The sequence below is a fragment of the Rutidosis leptorrhynchoides genome, chromosome 4 (assembly GCF_046630445.1).
Source record: "Rutidosis leptorrhynchoides isolate AG116_Rl617_1_P2 chromosome 4, CSIRO_AGI_Rlap_v1, whole genome shotgun sequence".
NCBI lineage: Eukaryota > Viridiplantae > Streptophyta > Magnoliopsida > Asterales > Asteraceae > Rutidosis > Rutidosis leptorrhynchoides.
Window position 1 is genome coordinate 537,145,201 of NC_092336.1, and position 27,873 is coordinate 537,173,073.

Here is a 27,873-nt window from a genome sequence, read left to right on the forward strand (position 1 = left end):
TAAAAATTATTATTATATTTAGTTTTTATAAAAATTAAAATTTATGATTATTAATTTATAGTTTTTATTAGTTTTATAAATGTTATAATATTATGTATTATTTAGTTAATTATATATTCTATTAACTAAATAACAAAAGTAATATAAATATTATATATATATTCATTGATGTAATTATGTTATATTATATATCATAATCTTATTTATAATATTTATAATTATATTATTTATTTTAAGCGTACGTTTATTCGGTCAACGTTAAATTTATTCGTATATAACAACTCTAGGTATTTTAGTAAAATCGGAAGTCGAAAAGTGAGGGTTGTTATACTAAGTTACGGGCGCCGTCAATGACGATTTTTTCGGGTCGCTACAGATGGTATCAGAGCGTTGGTTGTAGGGATCTAGGATATGCATTAGTGTGTCTGACAGAGTCGTTAGGACGCATTAGTGAGTCTAGACTACAATCGGATAGTTAGCCATTGTATTCTGACATACATTGGCTATAGATAGCACTTACTTGACTACTTGTGCATTTATACTTGAATCATTCTTAGGCAAACTTCTTAGTGGTACCAAGTTTTCATCATACGAATCCGTATTCTACCACTTTCTGGTAACACTCGTAAATTCAAGATTCATACGCGCAAGGATGACGACAACTTCATTAGATATACTAGTTCGGGAACTCTGTCTCCCACATTGTTATTCACCCCGTCTCAGCTTACTATCCACAAGTGTTGTAAATTTACCACCACTACTTTAGATGAGTATCATCATCACTATTTATCACTACGGTTACGTACTACTCGTTATCATAATTCGTTACTCTTTTCGTACCTGAAGACATTATTGTTTGACTTGAACCGCATTGACCTGAACAATCATTTATACACTTCCCACGGGAAACGCATCTTCAGAGTTGCACTACTTCTTTCGATTCGATACGAGTCACGTTAGAGATGTCGTCACGCTTTGTTCATTTTAAATCTTCACGATTACACGAACTTGATATTATGGAGTGATGTGGGAATGGAGGTATGAGTGAGTGTAATATAACGACACTCGATCAACGTGGTTATATTATAGTAAGTCATACCAAAGTTCTAATGACTCGTGATGGTGATTGGACTCGATCAACCTAATCACCACCATGTGCCATGTACATGACATCATTCTTTTTGTTGGACATCCAAAAACTCCGAGAATATTGATGACAACCATACCAAGGATACACCTTCGATTATTGTCGAACCATATTTATGCTTCCAAATGAATGACAAATTCTTTCAACTTCAAACATATGTTACACGTGTATACTATCTCATTTTCGCACAGTTTTATCGATGAACTACAATATGCTTGATATGCTCACATCGAGGTGGAAATTTTCTCTCGCATTAAACTCGTACTTCCGTATAAGGAAATCTTTTATCTAAATTCTTAATGGAGAGAGAGACTCTTCACGTTATACTAGTATTCACCACGAGGGTGAATAATCCTAACAAATGTTTTCAGAAACCGACAAGAAACTTGTTCTAACAAACGTTTTCAAGTCCTAACAAACTTGTTCAAACATATTTTAAGGAAATTCTATCTCGACATGGTGTGCCATTGTCATTTATTTTGGATCGAGATGCTCGTTTGACTTCTAGATTTTGGAATGCATTACAAGAAGCTTTGGGAACCAGATTATTCATGAGTACCGCGTATCATCCACAAACCGACGAACAAAACAGACGTACGATTCAAACCTCGGAAACCACAATACGAGTTTGTGTTATCGATTTTAAATTTACTTGGGAAAAGTATTTACCTTTAGCCGAATTCTCTTACAACGATAGTTATCACACGAGTATTAACGTCACACCTTTTCGAATCTTTTTATAGCCGCAAATGCCGTTCTCTTATCTGTTGGGCCGAAGTAGGTGACAAGCAAATCGCCGGACCCGAACTCATTCATGAAGTAACCGTTAAGATCGTTCAAATCTAAGAAAGGCTCAAGATGGCAGTAGTCGCCAAAAGAGCTATACCAATGTTAGACGTAAACCTCTCGAATTCCACGTGGGTAATCGCGTAATGTTAAAAGTCGCACCTTGAAAAGGTGTAATCCGTTTCGGGGAACGTAGAAAGCTAAATTCGCGATATTTTGATCCTTTTGAAATCTTGGGGCGTATTGGACCTGTTGCTTACCGTTTCGAACTTCCAACTCAATTAAGCTCCATTCATCCTACATTCAGTGTATCAAACTTAAAGACGTGTCTTGCGAAACAAGAACTTGTTATCCTTTTCGATGAGCTTACTATCGACGATACACTCCACTTTCTAGGAGAACCGGTTGGAATTATGGATCGTGAAACCAAACTTTAAAACAACATAAAATCCCGACCGTCGAAGTTCGTGGGAATACCCAAGGACGTATCTTCACTTATTCCTAGGATTGACAACGCAAGGTCTCGAGGAAGAGATATCGACTATTACTTCCAACTAAATTTCGGGACGAAATTTCTTTTAAGGTGTGGGTAATGTAACATCCCGCATTTTTCCGTTAAATTATTTTTAACACTGTCTTTTTTTTATGTAATATCTTTTATTAATTAAATTCATATTTTCCATTGACTAACGTTCATAATATTCTCATTATCTAATTATAACATCACTCGTTTACTCGAGCGTTTTTAAAATATTCGTTTAGTTAATTCTCGCACCCGCTTTGAAACTTGAGGGATCAAAGTTGGCTAGGGGACAAACTAGTTGACTAGGTCAACTAGTCAACCATTCATCCCCACCACTCATTCAACCTCCTCCTCTCTTCTCTCTTTTCTCTCTACCATTTTTGAACTCAAACACCCATTCCACAAAATCATCATCTAAATCCGAATCAAGAAGCAAACATCAAAACAAATTACATATTCGTGATCCTCTCTTCATCCTCTACATTTTGGTACCAATTTCATCACATTTGAGTAACATTTCTAAAACACTAGATTTCTCTAAATTCGTTTTATATACTTGAAATGGTGTTAGTTAGTGTCTATGGCTCAAGTATAACTTGAATATATGTTTTGTTTGCTCGATTTGTTGTTTTGGAGTAACTTGCATGGACTTGAAAATGGGTGTGCTTAATCTTTGATTTTGGATGAGTTAATATTGTTAAATTGTTAAAGTTCATGTTTTAATTGTGTTACTAGTATCACTAGCTTCGTTTTAATGCGTAGGTTGATTAAGAAAACTTCAAACACATGATTATTGATTTTTGTGAATTTTGGTTAGGGTTTGATAGACTTAAAACGAACTTTCGATGTTTTGAATGCCATAAAATGTTATTAGTAAGTGTTTAGTTGTATTGAATGTTTAATTATCTTCGAAACGGCGTATCGTATGTGTAAATTGGATTCTCGAATCATGAAATGCATTTTGTGAACTTGAAACTTTGAAAATAAACCTTTAATGATCACTTGACGAGATTTTGGTTATTGTAAATGATGTTTTTGCTTGATAAAAAGTGGTTAGTTTTTTTCCTTGTCAAAAGAGCTTTCCAACGATATAAGATACGTGTTCTAAGTGTTTACGGGTTGCGATTTGTGCTAAATTGAAGTTTGGTTGATGCTTAAACTTTTGAAACAGACCAGGCACCAGGCCACACCTATTGGCGCGGCGCGACACCAGGGGCCGCGGCGCGGCATTTGCCCTGTCTGAGGTTCTGTCCAACTTTACACTTTTACGAAAAATATTTGCTATGCAACGCACCTCCGATTCACATGTAACTTGTTCTAACATGCTTATATTTGATTAAAGACCTCAGAAAAATAGTTCAGGACCCGACCCGGCCCCGTTGACTTTTCGTTGACTTTGACCAAGTTTAACTTTTAGCCAAACTTAACAAAACAATTATGCAATCGTTCTAATCTTATTTTATACTTGATTCTTGCATGAAACTTGACAACGTGATTCACATGCTATATAATCGAGTCGTAACGAGCCATAGGACTAATTGAACATATTTTGCCCGACCTTGTGTCGTAACCGGTTAATTGATACCACTTACTTGTTTAGGTCAAGGCTAAACAACTTTCATGCATACGTTTACTTTGTGAAGTACATTTATACTCATGCACTCGAGGTGAAATCATAGTCCCATCTTTCAACAGCTTTTATACTTTTAAATCATGGGATGAGAAACATATACAGTTTTATACTACATACTTTATACTTTAAAAACAAGTACGAAAACAAACATTCCACAGTGAGTTAAAACAAAAAGCCTCAATTCAATTATCATTAGTTACACTTGCAGGGTGTAAGCGAGAACTTATATTATGTGATCACATGGGCTTGACGAGCCTCATTCGGACGGTTCGCTACCATTAGCGAATGAAATATATTTTCAGGTTTAGTGTATGTTCTAACACTACGTAATAGGGTATAAAACAGTTAAGTCTTGATAATTGGGTGCTCGCGATCATACTTTTGGAATGCAAACGATTTAGATAATCAACGTTATGGAAATACAAAATCTTGTGGTTCAAAAACAACGTTTACAAACACCTATGATTTCACCAACGTTTTTCGTTGACAGTTTTCTATATGTTTCTCAGGTTCATACTTGGCTATTTGATACATGCTTCCGAGTACACTCATACTTGCTTGGAGTCAAGCATACATACATACATACGCTAGTGATAGCACCTTTGGATTCAAACTTTTGTTTACATACTTACGTTATTTATAGCAACCGTGATTTCCAACTTATATTATGTCACAAGTTTATTTCATTGATACATTATACTTTTGTAAACTTAAACTTGTTGTTGATCCGTTTGGTAAACTAAACCTTGCAAGTCTTGTACTTTTCAAATGAATGTGACATAATTTTGGTCAAACGAGTCTCATATAGGGACTACGACCCCATAACGGGACCTAAGTTAGCGGCGCCGTCAATGACGATTTTTTCGGGTCGCTACAGATGGTATCAGAGCGTTGGTTGTAGGGATCTAGGATATGCATTAGTATGTCTGACAGAGTCGTTAGGACGCATTAGTGAGTCTAGACTACAACCGGATAGTTAGCCATTGGATTCTGACATACATTGGCTATAGATAGCACTTACTTGACTACTTGTGCATTTATACTTAAATCATTCTTAGGCAAACTTCTTAGTGGTACCAAGTTTTCATCATACGAATCCGTATTCTACCACTTTCTGGTAACACTCGTAAATTCAAGATTCATACGCGCAAGGATGACGACGACTTCGTTAGTTATACTAGTTCGGGAACTCTGTCTCCCACGTTGTTATTCACCCCGTCTCAGCTAACTATCCACAAGTGTTGTAAAGTTACCACCACTACTTTAGATGAGTATCTTCATAACTATTTATCACTACGGTTACGTACTACTCGTTATCATAATTCGTTACTCTTTTCGTAACTAAAGACATTATTGTTTGACTTGAACCGCATTGACGTGAACAATCATTTATACACTTCCCTCGAGAAACGCATCTTTAGAGTTGCACTACTTCTTTCGATTCGATACGAGTCACGTTAGAGATGTCGTCACGCTTTGTTCATTTTAAATCTTCACGATTACACGAACTTGATATTATGGAGTGATGTGGGAATGGAGGTATGAGTTAGTGTAATATAACGACACTCGATCAACGTGGTTATATTATAGTAAGTCATACCAAAGTTCTAATGACTCATGATGGTGATTGGACTCTATCAACCTAATCACCACCATGTGCCATGTACATGACTTTATTCTTTTTGTTGGACATCCGAAAACTCCGAGAATATTGATGACAACCATACCAAGTATACACCTTCGATTATTGTCGAACCATATTTATGCTTCCAAATGAATGACAAACTCTTTCAACTTCAAACATATGTTACACGTGCATACTATCTCGTTTTCGCATAGTTTTATCGATGAACTACAATATGCTTGATATGCTCACATCGAGGTAGAAATTTTTTCTCGCATTAAACTCGTACTTCCGAATAAGGAAATCTTTTATCTAAATTCTCAATGGAGAGAGAGACTCTTCACGTTATACTAGTATTCGCCATGAGGGTGAATAGTCCTAACAAACGTTTTCAGAAGCTGACAAGAAACTTGTTCTAACAAACATTTTCAAGTCCTAACAAACTTGTTCAAACATTTTTGAAGGAAATTCTATCTCGACACGGTGTGCCATTGTCGTTTATTTTGGATCGAGATGCTCGTTTCACTTCTAGATTTTGGAATGCATTACAAGAAGCTTTGGGAACCAGATTATTCATGAGTACCGCGTATCATCCACAAACCGACGAACAAAACAGATGTACGTTTCAAACCTCGGAAACCACAATACGAGTTTGTGTTATCGATTTCAAATTTACTTGGGAAAAGTATTTGCCTTTAGCCGAATTCTCTTACAACGATAGTTATCACACGAGTATTAACGTCACACCTTTTTGAATCTTTTTATAGCCGCAAATGCCGTTCTCTTATCTGTTGGGTCGAAGTAGGTGACAAGCAAATCGCCGGACCCGAACTCATTCATGAAGTAACCGTTAAGGTCGTTCAAATCCAAGAAAGGCTCAAGACGGTCGTAGTCACCAAAAGAGCTATACCGATGTTAGATGTAAACCTCTCGAATTCCACGTGGGTAACCGCGTAATGTTAAAAGTCGCACGTTGAAAAGGTTTAATCCATTTCGAGGAATGTAGAAAGCTAAATCCGCGATATTTTGATCCTTTTGAAATCTTGGGGCGTATTGGACCCGTTGCTTACCGTTTCGAACTTCCAACTCAATTAAGCTCCATTCATCCTACATTCAGTGTATCAAACTTAAAGACGTGTCTTGCGAAACAAGAACTTGTTATCCTTTTCGATGAGCTTACTATCGACGATACACTCCACTTTCTAGGAGAACCGGTTGTAATTATGGATCGTGAAACCAAACTTTAAAACAACGTAAAATCCCGACCGTCGAAGTTCGTGGGAATACCCAAGGACGTATCTTCACTTATTCCTAGGATTGACAACGCAAGGTCTCGAGGAAGAGACATCGACTATTACTTCCAACTAAATTTCGGGACGAAATTTCTTTTAAGGTGTGGGTAATGTAACATCCCGCATTTTTCCGTTAAATTATTTTTAACACTGTCTTTTTTTTAAATAATATCTTTCATTATTTAAATTCATAGTTTCAATTGACTAACGTTCATAATATTCCCGTTATCTAATTATAACATCACTCGTTTACTCGAGCGTTTTTGAAATATTCGTTTAGTTAATTCTCGCACCCGCTTTGAAACTTGAGGGATCAAAGTTGGCTAGGGGACAAACTAGTTGACTAGGTCAACTAGTTAACCATTCATCCCCACCACTCATTCAACCTCCTCCTCTCTTCTCTCTTTTCTCTCTACCATTTTTGAACTCAAACACCTATTCCACAAAATCATCATCTAAATCCGAATCAAGAAGCAAACATGAAAACAAATTACATATTTGTGATCCTCTCTTCATCCTCTACATTTTGGTACCAATTTTATCACATTTGGGTAACATTTCTAAAATACTAGATTTCTCTAAATTCATTTTATATACTTGAAATGGTGTTAGTTAGTGTCTATGGCTCAAGTATAACATGAATATATGTTTTGTTTGCTCGATTTGTTGTTTTGGAGTAACTAGCATGGACTTGAAAATGGGTGTGCTTAATCTTCGATTTTGGATGAGTTAATGTTGTTAAATTGTTAAAGTTCATGTTTTAATTGTGTTACTAGTATCACTAGCTTCGTTTTGATGCGTAGGTTGATTAAGAAAACTTCAAACACATGATTATTGATTTTTGTGAATTTTGGTTAGGGTTTGATAGACTTAAAATGAACTTTCGATGTTTTGAATGCCATGAAATGTTATTAGTAAGTGTTTAGTTGTATTGTATATTAGATTATCTTCGAAACGGCGTATCGTATGTGTAAATTGGATTTCCGAATCATGAAATGCATTTTGTGAACTTGAAACTTTGAAAATAAATCTTTAATGATCACTTGACGAGATTTCGGTTACTGTAAATGATGTTTTTGCTTGATGAAAAGTGGTTAGTTGTTTTCCTTGTCAAAAGATCTTTCCAACGATATAAGATACGTGTTCTAAGTGTTTACGGGTTTAGATTTGTGCTAAATTGAAGTTTGGTTGAGGCTTAAACTTTTGAAACAGACCAGGCACCAGGCCACGCCTATTGGCGCGGCGCGACACCAGGGGCCATGGGGCGGCATTTGCCGTGTCTGAGGTTCTGTCCAACTTTACACTTTTACAAAAAATATTTGCTATGCTACGCACCTTCAATTCACATGTAACTTGTTCTGACATGCTTATATATGATTAAAGACCTCAGAAAAATAGTTCAGGACCCGACCCGACCCCGTTGACTTTTTTTTGACTTTGACCAAGTTTGACTTTTAGCCAAACTTAACAAAACACTTATGCAATCGTTCTAATCTTATTTTATACTTGATTCTTGCATGAAACTTGATAACGTGATTCACATGCTATATAATCGAGTCGTAACGAGCCATAGGACTAATTGAACAAATTTCGCCCGACCTTGTGTCGTAACCGGTTAATTGATACCACTTACTTGTTTAGGTCAAGGCTAAATAACTTTCATGCATACGTTTACTTTGCGAAGTACATTTATACTCATGCACTCGAGGTGAGATCATAGTCCCATCTTTCAACAACTTTTATACTTTTAAATCATGGGATGAGAAACATATACAGTTTTATACTACATACTTTATACTTTGAACACAAGTACGAAAACAAACATTCCACAGCGAGTTAGAACAAAAAGCCTCAATTCAATTATCATTAGTTACACTTGCAGGGTGTAAGCGAGAACTTATATAATGTGATCACATGGGCTTGACGAGCCTCATTCGGACGGTTCACTACCGTTAGCGGATGAAATATATTTTCGGGTTTAGTGTATGTTCTAACACTACGTAATAGGGTACAAAACAGTTAAGTCTTGATAATTGGGTGCTCGCAATCATACAATTGGAATGCAAACGATTTAGATAATCAACGTTATGGAAATACAAAATGTTGTGGTTTAAAAACAACGTTTACAAACACCTATGATTTCAACAACATTTTTCATTGACAGTTTTCTATATGTTTCTCAGGTTCATAATTGGCTATTTGATACATGCTTCCGCGTACACTCATATTTGCTTAGAGTCAAGCATACATACATACATACGCTAGTGATAGCACCTTTGGATTCAAACTTTTGTTTACATACTTACGCTATTTATAGCAACCGTGATTTCCACCTTATATTATGTCGCAAGTTTATTTCATTTATACATTATACTTTTGTAAACTTAAACTTGTTGTTGATCCGTTTGGTAAACTAAACCTTGCAAGTCTTGTACTTTTCAAATGAATGCGACATAATTTTGGTCAAACGAGTCTCATATAGGGACTACGACCATGTAACGGGACCTAAGTTAGCGGCGCCATCAATGACGATCTTATCAGGTCGCTACACCTGCTTGGCACGATTCTGGTACACTGCCACCACTGCCACCACTCCCTGGAATGTTTCATGTATTCGTGGCATGGTGACTGAAACCCTAACTTGCTCCATCACTGTTGACGCCATCCACCGTGCTCTTCATTTACCAGGTGGACCATTTGTTGCTTCACCAACTAGTGATGTTTTCAGACGGGAGGTGCTGGAAATTATTGGATTTTCTCAACCAATCGCTCATACACCTTTGAGGAAGCATATGCCACCTCTTTGGTACTATTTCTTTGGGCTTCTGTCCCAGTGCATCAGCCAGAAATCAGGAAGTTTTGACCAGTGCTCAGATTTTGAGCTTAAAATTGGTCATGGTTTGTTGTTCAATCGAAACATTGATTATGCCGGGAAAATTTATTTGAGGCTAAGGGAGATGGTGCAAGCACCAAAAAGAACACATTTGATCCCCTTTCCACGATTCTTAAGTCTTGGTTTTGAAAATGAGCTGGGCGAAGCATACCAGCAAATCACTGATGAATCGTATGACCTGCCTCTCAAACAAGGGAGAATGCCAAAAGAGGCTCCTGCTGCTTCATATACTCGTCTGACACCAGGCATGCTCGAGTATCTTGCTGCTCGGGGTGGAGCTAACCAATCGACTATCTCTGGTTCTGCACCAGCTGAGGGGGAGGGTCCTCAGTGAAAGCCAGCAACGCGTAGGAAGCAGCCAGCTACCTCAAATAGAACAGCCACCGTCTCACATACTGGAAAATCCAAACGTGCAAAAGCTGGTTTCAAGCAAACCACAAGGGAGATTGCACCAGTCTCAACTGTTGCTCCTGCAAAGGATGTGGCTATGGAACCTGTTGTTAGCAGGGTAGATGAACAGGCAGAGAGGGAGTAAGGTAAAGATGTTATTATTCCTATTCCTACTAATGAGATTGCTGCCTCTGCTACTGGTGTTGGTGCTACTGATTCTCATACTGGTGGTGCTAATGTTGGTACTGTTGCTTCTACAACTGCTGGTGATACTGGGAAGTTAGTTGATGCTGGTTCAACTATTGTTTCTGAGGAGCTGGTTTTTGATATTTTTCCTACTGTTACTCCTCAAGCTCCCAGTATTGCTGCTTCCACTACTAAACCTGAAGTGGAAGATGAAATCATGATGGATCCTCCTGTCCTTGAAAAAGTTATTGACAATATTGTCAAGGATGTTCTACTTGATGAACCTGTCACTGAACTAAAGGGTGACATTGTGCTTGGTGTTGATAAAGCTGCTGATTCTGCTGATTCATCTGATATGGAATCTCAAGTTCTTCCAGAATTTGCGGTTCATTTTCTTGTCAGCCCTGGTTTAGTTTCTGATGCATCGAATGTTATTGTGGATGCTGGTACTTGTGCTACTTTTCCATCTGATTCTAATGTACAGGATGTTATCATGGATGCTGATACAAGTGCTACTTTTCCATCTGATTCTAGTGGACAGGGTGATATTGTACTTCATTCTGACAAAGCTGCCGTTTCTACTGATTCTACTGATATGGACTTTGAAACCATTCAGCCTAATGCAACTAATGTTATTGTTATCCCTGGTTCAGATTCTGGAGAACATGTTATTGTTATGGATGCTGGTACCTCTGTTGGTGCAACTACTGATTCTGCTAAGGCTCCTGCTTCTGAGGAGAAACAGCCATATGTTTTCCAGGTACCAGATCCAGAAGAAGTTGTGCCTAACTTCATCTTCAAGGGAGCTTCCATTTCTCCCAAGATTGCTTTATTGGTGGATCAGCTGACCATTGATCCACAATCTGCTATAGTCTCAGCCAGTAGGTTACCACGAGAAGACATGACTGAGCTATTATCTCAGCTAGATCGACCAGCAAGAGAAGAAATTTATGAGAAGCTGGCCCTACTAGAGCAAATCAATGAACAGCCATACTATCATGTTTTTGGTATGGCTCCAGCTGTCTCCCCATGGCCTGGTACTTAGAGGCCTCTCAAGTTCGTTATTGATCCAGTCACCAAGAAATGTATCATTCAAAATGTCCCTGATTCGCCAGTACCTTATTCTTCATCAGCTTCTTCCTCATCATCTTCTTCTGATGGTGATGCTGATGAAGGTACTGGTAAGGGCGAGCCAGTAACTCATGATAATGTGACTTGTTACAAAGACAAACTAGTAGATCTGACTGACGATGCTGATAATGATGCTGATAAGGATACCAGTGGTTCTAAGCCTTAAGGTGAAGGTAAAAATGATGGTGATCATGGTGATGAGTTAGATCATGACCTTCCACCTCCACCACCCCACGGAGGTATTCCTATGTTAGCTGGTAGTGATCAACCTTCCACCTCCACCACTCTAAAGTTTGATGCTGATGAGGTTGCTGATATCTCCACCTTCGTTGTCTATAAGACATTGGCTGAGGTTACACCAGATCTACGAAAAATAATTCACACTACTATTGTTGATAGTGTATCTAAAGCCATACATTCTATTGGGGAAGCTACCACTAATCCTATTGACAACAAGATTAAACAGGTGTGTGCTTTTGCTGATTTAGCGGTGGAAGCTATTGTCCAACATCATAAAGAAGAAGAGGATCTGAAAAAGCGAATCATCTCTCACAATGAATATTGTGAACATATTACCCGTCTCCAAGCTGAACTTGATGCTGCTAATCGAAGGAATCTTTTCCTTAATGAGGAGAAGAGGGTTTTGAATGAGAGATTGGACTCGCATGAACAACAAATGGCTAACATGATTCCTGTCTCTACCTATGTTAAAATGGTAGAGAATATGAAACGAATGGCTGCTCTACAAGGTGATGTTAGGGCTATTGTTGAACAGATGGCCATGGGCATTGCAAGGAATGAAGTTAGGACTTCCAACCTCCTTCTTTGACAATTTGGTGTGGATCCTGGTGCCCATCTTACTCCTGAAGTTGCTAACTGGAACAATTTTGCATTCTCTGTTCCAGATTCAGATAGTGACCTTGATGCACGGGTCTCCCCTGTTCACCCTTCTGCCCCTGCTGATGATAAAAAGGATGAGAAGAAATCTAAGAAGAAATTCAAAAAGAGAAAACAATCATAGGGGGAGCATGAGCATGAAAAGGCTCCAAAACAATAAAGGAGGGATGGTAATGGTGATGGTGATGGTACTACTGGTCAAGACTCTGGCCATAAGCCCAGCAACGCTCATACTGAAGCTGGTGTACAGGCAGCTGGTGAATCTCAACCCAGTGTGTCTGCCACATCAGTGGATGATATTGGTTCTGGCAGTAAGCCCAGTGATGTTTCTGAATTGGCTGTTGCTGAAGCTTTTGTTGTCTCTCAGACTATTGAAAGAAGAATGAAAAGAAAACTTGAGAGACATCAGAAGAGATAGCAAGATTTAAAAGATGCCTTCAATGTCAAATGGGATGCCTATGTTGCTCTTAAATGCCACAGAATTGAGCATAGGAGAAGTCTGACCCCAGAAAAAATGGACATTGATGATGACCAGATTAGCATTGACAAATATAAAAAGGATGCACGAAAAATGTAAGATCCAGTTTTTCCCAGTTATGTTGGATGTCGTCCAACAGGGTGGGACGCCGTCCCAGTTTGAAGGGCTGGACGCTGTCCAAAATTCTGGACGCCGTCCAGATGGCCTGACAAGCCAACTTTTGTGTTTTTGATATTTAAAAGGGGTAACTTGGTAATTTCACATTGTGGACGACTTTAAGACCCTAGATCAGTTTTGGTGAGCCTCATTACTCCTTTTTCATCTACTTTATCATCTTCCATTAAATCCTAGAGAGAAAGGAGGTTCTAGAGTGAGAGAGCTCCATTAAAGGAAGGAGGAGGTTGAATCAGGTCTTAGTGCGAGTTCTAAAGTTGTTCATCTAGTCGCTAGCTACGTGGTGATTGTGTTAGTAAGTTACAAAACCTAATTTCTTTACTTAAATTGTGTTAAGGGTTAGGGTTTGGGTTAGTGTTGCACTTAAAACCCATTTGTTAGTGATTTGGGGGTTTTGGGTAAGTTTGGGTCATGAAGACCCAAAAGATTACTAACCTAGGGTTTTGAAAAGTAAAGTGGGTAAATGGGTCTTAAAAGCTTAGTAAATCACTAGCACGCTTGGTAGTTAATGTTGGTGGGTGTCATTAGGGTGTGGGTGACCCAAATGGGTGTGTTGACCTTGAGATGGGTCAAATGGGTCAAATGGGTCTTGGGCGACCTAGGTTATGAAATGAGTATGAAAACACACTAAACTTGTGAGTATTAAAGGGTTAAGACCATAATTGGCTAGCTTTAGGGTCTGGAAAAGTTGACCTAATCTTAGGGTTGAAGGTGCAAATGGGTCGAAATTGCACCAAGGGTCAAAATGACGCTAGGATGTTGAGTGAGTTAGTTGACTCAATTCGATTATGTGATTAATTATGTGCCTAATGTAATAGGTACGTTACATTGAAGGTTGCAAGCTCGGTTAACTCTCACGAAGACTTTAAGGTGAGTGGAGTAATTATACGTATGTGTATATGGCGTATTTATTTGTGGGTGTTATGGCATGAACCATCGAGTCGGTAGTGCCATAACATGTGTGTGATAAGATGTGAACAACGAGCCAGTAGCATCGAGTGTGAACCACGAGCCGGTAGCACTATAAACTAAGATGTGAACCACGAGCTGGTAGCATCGAGTGTGAACCACGAGCCGGTAGCAATATAAAACAAAGTGTGAACCACAAGCCGGTAGCACTATAAAAGAGTATGACTCAATTGCGTATAGTGTGAACCACGAGCCGGTAGCACCATAGCGTTTATGGTTAACCATATTGAGATTGTTGATTGTTTAGCATATTATATATATTGAGTTGAGTGTATGCTAATGCGGTTTTGTGATAATGTATGACTTGTTAGTATTACGGGTTTGATGACATGCTATTTGAGTTACAAGTTCGTATGAGGTATTTGGTGGATGTGATTGCAAGTAGATAGGTTGTATATGTATATGTATAATTATTGCATTCACTAAGCGTTAGCTTACCCTCTCGTTGTTTACCTTTTTAGGCTCCGGCGTGGACAAAGGCAAAGGTATTCGGTTGGATTAGTGGTCTCCCGCTTGTATTGATAGGGGATGCTTTTGGGTGTTTAGCTTTTAGAAGTTCGGCCAAGATTTGGGTAGTTTAACCCCAAACACCATGCTCTAGTGTCGTTTGGAAATTAAACTAGTATGGTCGAAACTTGTATTTTTGAACGAAACTCGTAATTCTGGCCGATGTGGGCCCGGTGTTGTAAAACTTGTTTTGATGATGAAAACCTCTTAGTTTATTATATTGTGGTATGTTGTTACATGGTTTTCGTTTAAATGTGTCGGGAAGCGGGATTTCCGCTCGTGTAAGTTGGACCCGGGGACAGCAGTTGGAAGGCAAACTGGACGCCGTCCGGATCTGCTGGACACTGATAATGCTAAAAATGAACATATATTTCATAGCATTATTCCTCAAGAAAGATAAGCTTTTAGTTGCAAGTGTTCTATTTACAAGTGATATTCGTTTAAATAATAAAAGGTGAAGACAAAAGACAGATTCGACGAATTGAAGACGCAAACGACCAAAAAGCTCAAAAGTACAAAGTACAATCAAAGTGGTTCGAATTATTGATGAGAAACGTCTCGAAATTACAAGAGTACAAGTCGCAAAATGCAAAATACAAGATATTAAATTGTACGCAAGGACGTTCGAAAATCCAGAACCGGGACCAGAGTCAACTCTCAACGCTCGACGCAACGGACTAAAAATTACAAGTCAACTATGCACACGAATATAATATAATATTTAAATAATTCTATAAATTATTTATATATTATATTATTATTAAAAAACGTCGGCAAGAAAGAAAACAAAGTCATGTGAACTCTCCCAGCTGGCCATGCGATCGCATGGCCTGGAAGAGTTAATTCCATGCGATCGCATGGCTGAAAAATCCAGCCCAGGTCCTATAAATGCAACGTGTTTTGGCCAAAATAAACACCATCTTTTTCTTTCCTTTCTCTCATACGTATATATATATATATATATATATATATATATATATATATATATATATATATATATATATATATATATATATATATATATATATATATATATATATATATATTTATATATATTATAATTTTAATTTTAATTTTAAATTCTAATAATAAGGGTATGTTAGCGAATGTTGTAAGGGTGTAAGTCGAAATTCTGTCCGTGTAACGCTACGCTATTTTTAATCATTGTAAGTTATGTTCAACATTTTTAATTTAATGTCTCGTAGCTAAGTTATTATTATGCTTATTTAATGCCGAAGTAATCGTGATGTTGGATTAAATATTAAAATTGGGTAATTGGGCTTTGGACCATAATTGGGGTTTGGATAAAAGAACGACACTTGTGGAAATTAGACTATGGGCTATTAATGGGATTTATATTAACTAAATGATACCTCGTTAATTTAATATATAGAATTATAATTTGACGTATTTATATATAACCACATACGCTTGACTGGGTACGGTGGGCGGGATATCTATAAATACCAATAATTGTTCATTTTACCGGACACAGAACTGGATTAATAGTTAATAGACTTGTTGAAACAGGGGTGGATTACATTCAAGGGTAATTGGTGTAATTGTTAACAAAGTAGTAAAACCTTGGTTTACACGCAGTCGATAACCTGGTGTATTCATTAAACAAAGTATTAAGACCTTGTTACAATTCGAATCCCCAATTAGTTGGAATATTTGACTTCGGGAATAAGAATAATTTGACGAAGACTTCCGCACTTTATGATTATGACTGATGGACTGTTATGGACAAAAACTAGACGGACATATTAAATAATCCAGGACAAAGGACAATTAACCCATGAAAATAAACTAAAATCAACACGTCAAATATCATGATTACAGAAGTTTAAATAAGCATAATTCCTTTATTTTCATATTTAATTGCACTTCTAATTATCGCACTTTTAATTATTGTCATTGTATTTAATTGCACTTTTAATTATCGCATTTTTTAATTATTGTAATTTTATTTTATCGCATTTTTATTTATCGCAATTTCATTATCGTTATTTATTTTACGCTTTAAATTAAGTTATTTTTTAATATTTTACATTAGGTTTTAACTGCGACTCAAGTTTTAAAATCGACAAACTGGTCATTAAACGGTAAAAACCCCCTTTTTATAATAATAATATTACTTATATATTATTGTATTTTTACAATTATAAGTTAAAACTAATATAGCGTTAAGCTTGGCTAAGATCCCTGTGGAACGAACCGGACTTACTAAAAATTACACTACTATATGATTAGGTACACTGCCTATAAGTGTTGTAGCAAGGTTTAGGTATATCCATTCTATAAATAAATAAATATCTTGTGTAAAATTGTATCGTATTTAATAGTATTTTCTTGTAAAAATATAACTATTTCGTAGTACGCCTCCTACACATCAAGTATTTTTGGCACCGCTGCCGGGGAGTTGCTTAAACGCCGGAAGCGAAACGCTATATATAAAAAAAAAGATTTTTTATTAAGTTCTTTGTATAAAAAAATATATAAGTTTTAAATATTAAAAATACAAAAATATAAAAAGAAAAACAAAATATATATATATATTTAAGAGTTGTTCAAAAATATATAAAATTATAAAATATTTCTATTTCTATTTTTAGTTTGTAAAAAAATAAGTTCTATTTAATTTATATAAATACTTTTTATCAATATTAAAATAGAAAATTAAAACAGAAAAAAAAAATATATATATATATATATATATATAAATCAATTCGGCCCGGTACTGTTGAAGCCCAATTCCTGGCCTGGAAACCTAGCCCATGCGATTGCATGAGCCCGAAGGCAAAACTCCATGCGACCGCATGAACCTGTCTGACACGCCAGAGTTGACTGATTACAGCAATAATTACGGAGTATATTATTATTATTATTATTAAAACCCTAATTAGGGTTTAGTTTTTAATTAATTTGTTTAGTTTTTATTATTAATTTGTATTTTTAGTTTAATTAGTTTTAATAAATAAATAAAATTAATAGTTTTATAAAATAAATAATATAAAATAATATCTTTATAAAAATTGTACTTTTTACAACTTTAAGTTTATTTTTATATTTTTGTATCTTTTTATTTGTTTTAGCATAATATTTGTATTTTTCGTTCGTAATTAAAATTAATTCATAGTTTTTGCCATAGTTATTTTTATTTCTAGATTTTTAGGCTTTACCGTAAAATCCCTTAAGTGCTTTTTCTATAGACTAAGATTTAGGTGCTTTAGAATTTTGCGACGCCATTTTTATATTTTAGTACTTTTTTAATTTATTGCCGTTTTAGGATATAGAATTTCTTTTAAGCTTTAATATCTTTAGACGTAAGTTTTAAGTTTTTAGACTTTTAAGTTTCGACGCGCTACTTTCTTATTTTTATTTTTCGACGCCTATTATTTTTCGACCTTTTATTTTTCGACGTTTTTCGACGCGCTCTTTCTCTTTCTTATTCGTTCGCCACTCTAGTTTTTAGGACATAGAATTTTCTATTTCTTCTCTAAAATTTCTTTAAATTTCAACGAAAAATTATTTTAAGTGGTTAAATTGAGAGACATCCAAATTTTCTGTTTCGTAGTAATAGTTGGATTTGTTAGTGGCTGAGTTGTGAGCTTCCGATTTAAAGGGTTCTGGCTCCCTGCTACATCTATTGGCTATTCGAAACGTGGGCAAAAGCAGAAAAGTCTATTATTTTGATAACTTATATAATTTTTTATCTTTTATAACTAATAGGATATTCAGTGAATGCACCGAGCAAAACGTTCACCACCTTTTGTACGTTCACCACCTGTAACCAGATCAAGACATCTAGCCAATATTGTCGCCTTTGATTTTTCTTTAGAATCGTCATCTAGTCAACCAAGTACTCCAATTCAAATTTCCGATAATCCATTTTTTTGAACCCGACCTCACAATTGAGAATCCGGAGGATATTCAGGGACAATTCAGAGATCCTGAACCATTAATCTTTCCTCCGGAACCACCAATCATTCAAACATAGATTGTCGAGGAACCAACCATTAAATCAGAATCCTCTAGTGATTCAGATTCAATAAATTCAATCATGGAGAATCTGGAACCTCTAAGTATGGAAGACCGAATGAGAGCTAAACGCACTGGCCAAGGTCACGCAATTACTCAACCAGACATCAAAGGACAAATCCTACACATGGTAACTAATCAATGCCAATTTAGTGGTGCGTCGAAGGAAGATCTAAACGAACATCTTCGTACTTTTAATAGGAACTTCACTCTATTTAAAATTCGAGAAGTGGAGGATGAATAGATATATCTCATGTTATTTCCCTGGACTTTAAAGGGGGAAGCCAAAGATTGGTTAGAATCGTTACCTGAAGGGGCGATTGATACATGGGACGTTTTAGTTGAAAAATTTCTTAAACAATTCTTTCCGGCATCTAAAGCCGTGAGACTTCAAGGAGAAATTGTTACGTTCACGCAAAAACCAAATGAAACTCTATATGAAGCGTGGACAAGATTTGGAAAGTTATTAAGAGGATGTCCGCAACATGGTTTAGACACCTGTCAAATAGTACAAATATTCTACCAAGGATGCGACATCACTACAAGAAAAGATATCGATATAGCAGCTGGTGGTTCCATTATGAAGAAAACAGCAACTGATGCTTACAAAATTATTGATAACACTGCTTCCCACTCACATGAGTGGCACCAAGAAAAAGATATCGTTAGATCATCTAAAGCAGCTAGAGCCGATTCTAGCCATGACTTAGATTCCATTTCCGCAAAGATAGATGCTGTCGAGAGACGAATGGAAAAGATGACTAAGGATATTCACTCAATAAGAATTAGTTGTGAGCAGTGTGGAGGACCACATTTAACAAAAGATTGTCTCAGTATAGGACTAACAATAGAACAAAGAGAGAATGTTTCATATCTAAACCAAAGGCCTGGAAATAATTATCAGAATAATTATCAACCGCCAAGACCAATCTACAATCAAAATCAGAATTATAACCGAAATGTTCCATACAACAACCAACAAGGTCCTAGCAATCAACAAGTATCTAATAATACTTACAATCAGCAAAGATCTATTTTTCAAAACAAACCACCATAAACCGATGATAAAAAGCCAAATTTAGAAGATATGATGTCAAAGCTAGTTGAATCTCAAAAGCAATTTTTCACATCTCAAAAACAAAAAAAAATGAACAAAATGCTCAAGCATTTAGAAATCAACAAGCTTCTATTCAAAATCTTGAACAAGAAGTAAGTAACCTAGCAAGGTTGATAGGTGAAAGAAAACCGGAAAGTGTACCTAGTGATACAAATGCTATCCCCCAAAATGAAACAGCTAAATCCATTACCACAAGAAGTGGTATTACACTTAAATCACCTAAAATACCTGTAATTTCTGATGAAGCTATTCCTACTCCACAAGAACTACAACCTAAGCAAGATAAGGAAACAGAACCGGTAGTTGAAAAGGTTAATGAAGAAAACACAGTTAAGGCTAAACCTTATGTTAAACCATACCAACCACCACTTCCTTACCCGAGTAAAATGAGAAAAGAAAGACTTGAAGCCGAGCAATCCAAATTCTTGGATATGTTTAAACAGATAAATGTTAATCTTCCTTTCATTGATGTGATTTCAGGAATGCCTAGATATGCTAAATTCTTGAAAGATCTAATCATAAATAGAAAGAAAATGGAATAACTCTCGGCTGTTACTATGAATGCAAATTGTTCTGCAGTGCTGTTGAATAAGATACCAGAAAAATTATCAGATCCAGGAAGTTTCACAATTCCATGTTTTCTGGGTAGTCTTAGTTCAATAGAAGCATTGGCATACTTAGGTGCTAGTATAAATTTAATGCCGTATTCACTATACGCTAAACTAGACCTTGGAGAATTAAAACCAACACGAATAAGTATACAACTAGCCGATCGATTAGTAAAATATCCTAGAGGGATAATGGAGAACATGCTAGTTAAAGTTGGTACTTTAGTATTTCCAGTAGATTTTGTTATTCTGGATATGAAAGAAGATTCTCGAGTTCCTCTTATATTAGGAAGACCATTCTTAAACACGGCTAAAGCAATAATAGACGTGTTCGGTAAGAAACTGACCCTAAGTATAGAGGACGAGAGTGTTACCTTTTCTGTTGATAGAGCAATGCAACAACCGCAATCTGCAGATGATACATGTTATTATATTCAAACTATAGATTCACATGCAGAATTGTTAGAACAATTTCCAGAATTACAAGGAATAGGAGAATGTTCTTTAGGAGAAGGAACTGAACCAATTGATGAAACTAAAATGTTAGCTACACTTATGGCTAATGGATATGAACCAATAACAGAAGAAATTCAAATGCTAAAAGAAGAAGACAGATATCGATATAAATCATCGATAGAAGAACCACCGACATTAGAGTTAAAGCCACTTCCAAACCATTTGGAATATGCTTATTTACATGGTGAATCTGAATTACCTGTAATAATATCGTCTTCTCTTACTAAAAATAAAAAATCTCAACTCATTTATGTGCTAAAACCTCATAAACCAGCTATTGCATGGAAGATTCATGATATTAAAGGAATAAGTCCTTCGTATTGCACACATAAAATCCTTATGGAAGAAGGTCATAAAACGTATGTGCAACGCCAACAAAGATTAAATCCTAATATGCAAGATGTTGTTAAGAAAGAAATTATTAAACTGCTAGATGCAGGTTTAATTTATCCAATCTCTGATAGTCCATGAGTAAGCCCAGTTCAATGCGTACCTAAGAAGGGTGGCATGACTGTCATCACAAATGAGAAAAATGAGCTTATTCCTACTAGGACTTTAAAAGGATGGCGTGTTTGTATTGATTATAGAAAATTAAATGACGCCACCAGAAAAGATCACTTTCCCTTACCTTTCATTGATCAAATGTTAGAAAGATTAGCCGGAAACAGTTACTATTATTTTCTTGACGGTTTTTTCGGATACTTTCAAATTCCAATAGCACCCGGGGACCAAGAGAAAACCACGTTCACGTGCCCTTATGGTACTTTTGCTTACAAACGCATGCCATTTGGACTTTGCAACGCCCCTACAACCTTTCAAAGGTGCATGATGGCGATTTTTCACGACATGATAGAAGAATGCATGGAAGTTTTCATGGATGACTTTTCAGTCTTCGGTGATACTTTTGAAACATGTCTAGTTAATCTTGAACAAATGCTTATTAGATGCGAACAATCAAATCTAGTACTTAATTGGAAGAAATGCCATTTCATGGTTAAAGAAGGCATCGTTCTTGGTCATAAAATTTCAAAGGAAGGAATTGAAGTGGATAGAGCTAAAGTAGAGGTAATTTCTAAACTTCCACATCCCACTAATGTTAGAGGAGTTAGGAGTTTTCTAGGGCATGCTGGTTTTTACCGACGTTTCATAAAAGATTTTTCTAAAATTGCCACTCCTATGAATAAACTCCTTGAAAAGGATGCTCCATTCATCTTTTCAGATGAATGTATCAAATCTTTTAATATTCTTAAAGAAAAACTCACTAATGCGCCGATCATGATAACTCCAAATTGGAATCTACCGTTTGAACTTATGTGCGATGCAAGTGATTTTGCAATGGGAGCCGTTTTAGGACAAAGGATTGAAAAATGATTTCAACCTATTTATTATACTAGTAAGACATTACATGGAGCACAAACGAATTATACAACTACTGAAAAAGAACTCCTTGCTATTGTCTTTGCTTTTGACAAATTTCGTTCATATCTCGTTCTAGCTAAAACGGTGGTCTATACCGACCATTCTGCTCTTAGATACCTATTTTCAAAACAAGATGCTAAACCACAATTAATTCGTTGGATCTTACTCTTACAAAATTTGATATTGAAATTCGAGATAAAAAGGGAGCAGAAAATCTCGCCGCTGATCATCTTTCTCGTCTTGAAAATCCCGAATTAGAAGTTCTAAATGAATCGGCCATACAAGACAACTTTCCTGATGAATATCTATTGAAGATAGATTATAATGAAATTCCATGGTTTGCAGACTATGCAAACTATTTAGTATGTGGATTCCTTGAAAAAGGATTATCGTACCAAAAACGAAAGAAATTCTTCAGTGATATAAAACACTATTTCTGGGAAGATCCACATTTGTTTAAAAGTTATCCCGATGGAATAATACGCCGATGCATATTCGGAGATGAAGCTAGTCAACTCTTAAACCATTGTCACACAGGACCAACAGGAGGGAATTATGGGCCTCAACTCACAGCAAGAAAAGTTTACGATGCTGGATTCTATTGGCCTACAATTTTCAAAGACGCACACCTTCTTTGCAAATCCTGTGATGCTTGTCAAAGGCTAGAAAAATAAGTCAACGTGATGAAATGCCACAAAATGCCATTCAAGTATGTGAAGTATTTGACATTTGGGGTATTGACTTTATGGGTCCATTTCTAAAATCTCATAATAATCTCTACATTCTCGTTGCCATTGATTATGTATCTAAATGGGTGGAAGCACAAGCTCTCCCAACTAACGATGCATGAGTTGTAGTCAACTTTTCAAAACGTCTTTTTGCAAGGTTCGGAACACCGAAAGCTTTAATAAGTGATCGGGGAACTCATTTTTGTAATAATCAACTTGAGAAAGTTCTCAAAAGATATGGAGTAACTCATAAAATCTCCACTGCATATCATCCACAAACAAGTGGACAAGTTGAAAATACCAACCGAGCATTAAAACGTATTCTAGAGAAAACCGTAGGATCAAATCCGAAGGAATGGTCCATGAAATTGGAGGATGCACTCTGAGCTGCCTACAAAACTCCAATTGGAACCACACCTTTTAAACTCGTTTACGGAAAAGCATGTCATCTTCCAGTAGAAATTGAACACAAAGCATTTTGGGCTTTGAAGACATGTAATCTTGATTTACATGAAGCTGGACGTCTACGGTTATGTAACGACCCGGAAATTTCCGACCAAATTTAAACCATAATCTCTTTATGTTTCCGACACGATAAGCAAAAAACCTTAATGTTAAGTCTAGAAAGTTTGAAATTTATATTCGGATACTCAGTTACCCTTTTGACCAAGCCTGGCGATTCACGAACAGTTTGTTTGTAAATAAATATGTGATTAAATACATATATACATATAAGTAATGGTATATATATGGTAATATATATAATTGTTATATAATTGTTATCATTTTATTATTGATATTGGTAAACTTATTAAATTTATCAATTTGTGATTCTTACTATCATTATTATTTATAATTATTAATAACACAATTATTATTATTATTATTATTACTATCAGTAATATTATCTTTATTATTATTAGTATTTCGAAATTGATATTAGAAAATTTATTATTGTATTAGTGTTTTATTACTAATAACACTGTAAATATTAAAGTTTACGAAATTATAATCAAATAAATAAATAGATTTATATAAATATTTATAGATATATATAAAATATAGATTTAAATATACAAAAACTCATATACTAATTTATATTTATAAAAATACAAATATACACATTTATAAATGAAAATTTATCACGTATTTTATCCTAAGGGAATTACAAATCAAATTCTATCTTTATCAACTACTCTAAGAAAAAAATCAGATCATTTACAGTTGTCTTATAATCAAACAAAGTGTGTTGAAAATTAATTTTACTTTCCTTATTTGCTTTTTGACAAAATATGATCTTGTCTAGCCAATCTAACTAAAATCCAAACGTAATTTTAGCTAATCCAGTTGTACCTATATCTGATAGGCTTTATATAACATTTCTTCCACTGCAATTGAGGTTAAAAACCGATAAATAAAAATACATATGGAGTACGTGCCCTGTTTCTTCTTCATTCCTCAACTTGAACGAATTCGTATTTAAAATTTAAAGTTCTTAGATGATGTTATGCTAGAAACCTACTGTTTAGACTGAATGCAAGGTTTCATAATCCAAATTTTCGAATTTAAATCAGGAATTTAACCTGAGTAGTCGACGGGTCCTGTTCAGGAATGTTTAACTCAAAACCTCAATTACAAACCATATCTCAAAAACCTAGTAGTGCAGAGTTCTTAGGAATCATCTATTTTAACTCTCTGTAAATTTTTAAAACCCAATTCATCTTATTAATTCCTAATTTCTGAATCAAAACTTTAAAGCTTAAAAGTCCGATGATTGTTCTTCACGAAAATTCGGGTTCCTGTTTATACTTTAGGATCGATTTAGGGTTCAGGAAGTTTCTAGGAAGAGTTTCAAATGTTTTTCATGTTGAAAATTTCAGTTAAAACGAGCTAAAAATTGGAAATCGATTTGGAGTTGGGTCGTGGGTTTAAGAAACTGTTACATCATCGGTTCTTCCAATTCTTTTCATTTGATTCTGTTTTAATTAAGACAAACGACTGCTAAATGATATTTATTCATGTATAAGTCCTAAAAATAAATTAGGAATCAAGATTTTGAATTGTTGAGTGTTGTTTCGAATTACACTGAGGAAGATGAAGAAGAACAGAACATAATACGTGTTATAAATAAATAAACAGATATAAAAACAGAAAGAACGACTTGGATGGATGGTCTAAGGTGTTAGTGGGTTATCAAGAGGTCTCGGGATCGAGACCTGTTAGAGTACATTTATTTTTTTTGCAGCCTTTACAAGGGTATACTCCTTTATCCTAACTTTTATTATTATTATTATTATTATTATTATTATTATTATTATTATTATTATTCAGAAAACAATAAAAATTATTATTAATTTCATTAATATTTGTATTAGTGTCATTTTATGATTTCTTTTAACATAAGAATTATTATAAATATTATCATTATTATTAATAACATTATCATAGTTATTATTAATTTTTTTTTTATATACTTCTATTAATATCAATTATAAGTAGTATTGTTAATGAGTAATTATTATATACAAAAATCATTATCATAATAGTAAAATTAATAATTTTACAGTTTTTAATATTAATATCTTTATCATTAATAGAATTATTAACATTATTAGTTTTATTAGTAAAATCAAGTAATATCAATATTTCCATTTTACCAATACAAAAATTATTTTAGTATTATTACAATTTCTAGTTTTTAAGAAGCAAATGATATATATATATAGCATAGCAAAATTTAATATTTATATATACAAAGTGAACATATAAAAACATATAGATAACACTAACATAAAAATGTTATAATTGAAACACTTATACATATGTGTGTTCAGTTACAATTATGAATATTAATAATTATACAAATGATATAGGTTCGTGAATCCGAGGCCAACCTTATACTTGATCAATGATGTTATATGTATTTTTACTACAAAATACATTAGGTGAGTATATAGTCCCTTTTAAACTTTAAATATTTTTGGGCTGAGAATACATGCGCTGTTTTTATAAATGATTTACGTTATGGACACAAGTGACTAAAATTACGTTCTACATGGGTTTGAATCAAAAATCCCCTAGCTTGGTAACTTTAACTATTGGTTTATGAACTGGTAGGCGCGAATCCTAAAGATAGATCTATTGGGTTTTACACCCCCACCCAGATGTTGTTCTAGTAAACTAGAAGAACGGGTGTTTAGTACTTCGAGGTTAACGGAACGCACTTGATTCGGTGCACATATTATTATAACTCAGGGGTACACACTCTTGTTAAGGCTAGTTACCAGGTGCCCACTGCTTGGAATGCTTTTCATACACTTGCGAGTGTATTATGTTTATAAATATGAAATCTTGTGGTCCATAGTTATAACGCTGCTAGCATCAAACCTATATATCTCACCAACTTTATGTTGACTTTTTAAAGCATGTTATTCTCAGGTACAAATTAAGTCTTCCGCTGTGCATAAGCTCATGTTAAGGACATTACTTGGATTCGATCATCGCGATGGAACCGGATGTCGATGACTACGTCCAGGGGGATAAGGACGGGTCGCTACAGATGGTATCAGAGCGATGGTCTTAGCGAACCAGGTCTTGCATTAGTGTATCTAACTATTAGTTGTTTAGATACGTTAATGAGTCTGGACTTTGACCGTGTCTACATGTCAAAAAGTTTTGCTTATCAGTCTTAGTCGGAAACCATCTGCTTATTATCCTTAGGAAATTGCCTGCCTATCATTCTCAGGTCTAGACACGTTCTACTGCATATAGTGCATCGATAGTGTATAGACGAAATTCATATCTTAGCGTATCTGATAATTCCTATCTTGGAGTATCTGTAGATTTGCCTGTCATATGCCGTAGGTTCCTCTGTAGTCTACGAAATCTTTAGTATTATGTATATAGATATTCTATATAGTTAGAATATCATCCCATATTCGAAAATTATTTCACATCGAAGAACTATTCCATTCATCGACTTTCTCTTGGCAATGAACCTGAAAGCACTTACCGGCGAACCTGTTCGAGAAACCATTTACCCTCTCATTTCTAGAAATATCCCGTTACGATTATATATTTCGAATCTTACTCACCCGCTCGTTTCAATCGTCAAATCATCCTGACATAATATAAGAAGTTAACGAACTACGTGATCGAGTAATGGCTTTGGAGAATCTGGTGTGGAGACACCAGTAGCAGTACCAGCAGCATAATCCGTACCACCATCCTCAACGCCGACAATATTCTTATCACCCCAACCACAATCACGTCATAAATTTCAACATCACAAACTATACCTCGGATATCAACCTCACCCGCCTCAATATTACCATCTGTACTCCGAGTATGAACTTCGTTTTACATATCGTTCCACATTGAATACCTTCGCTTTACGTATCGTTCCACCTCATATATTTTCATTCGGCATGGTGATTATGTAATTTCTAAAGTTTTAGAGATTATGTAATCTAGTATTAACGATAAATCAAGTGAGTTTAATATCTTATTGACTCATTAAATCCATAATTACATCTGAATAAAATATATATGTCAGTATATTTTCATAAAGATTGTAATTAGAAAATTCTTTCGTACAAACTATTAATGATGAAAATATTTTAACGGGTAGGTAGTACCCGACGAATATTTAGATTTCGCATTAATAAGTTGCACTGTACATTCTTCAAATCTGATTCAACGGTCATCTATTATCCTATTTACAATCACCGATATACGTATCCGTTCACCACAGAATAACTATTTCCGTTCAAATTTCATGTTTGGATTTTGACCTATCATAATCCAACAAGTGG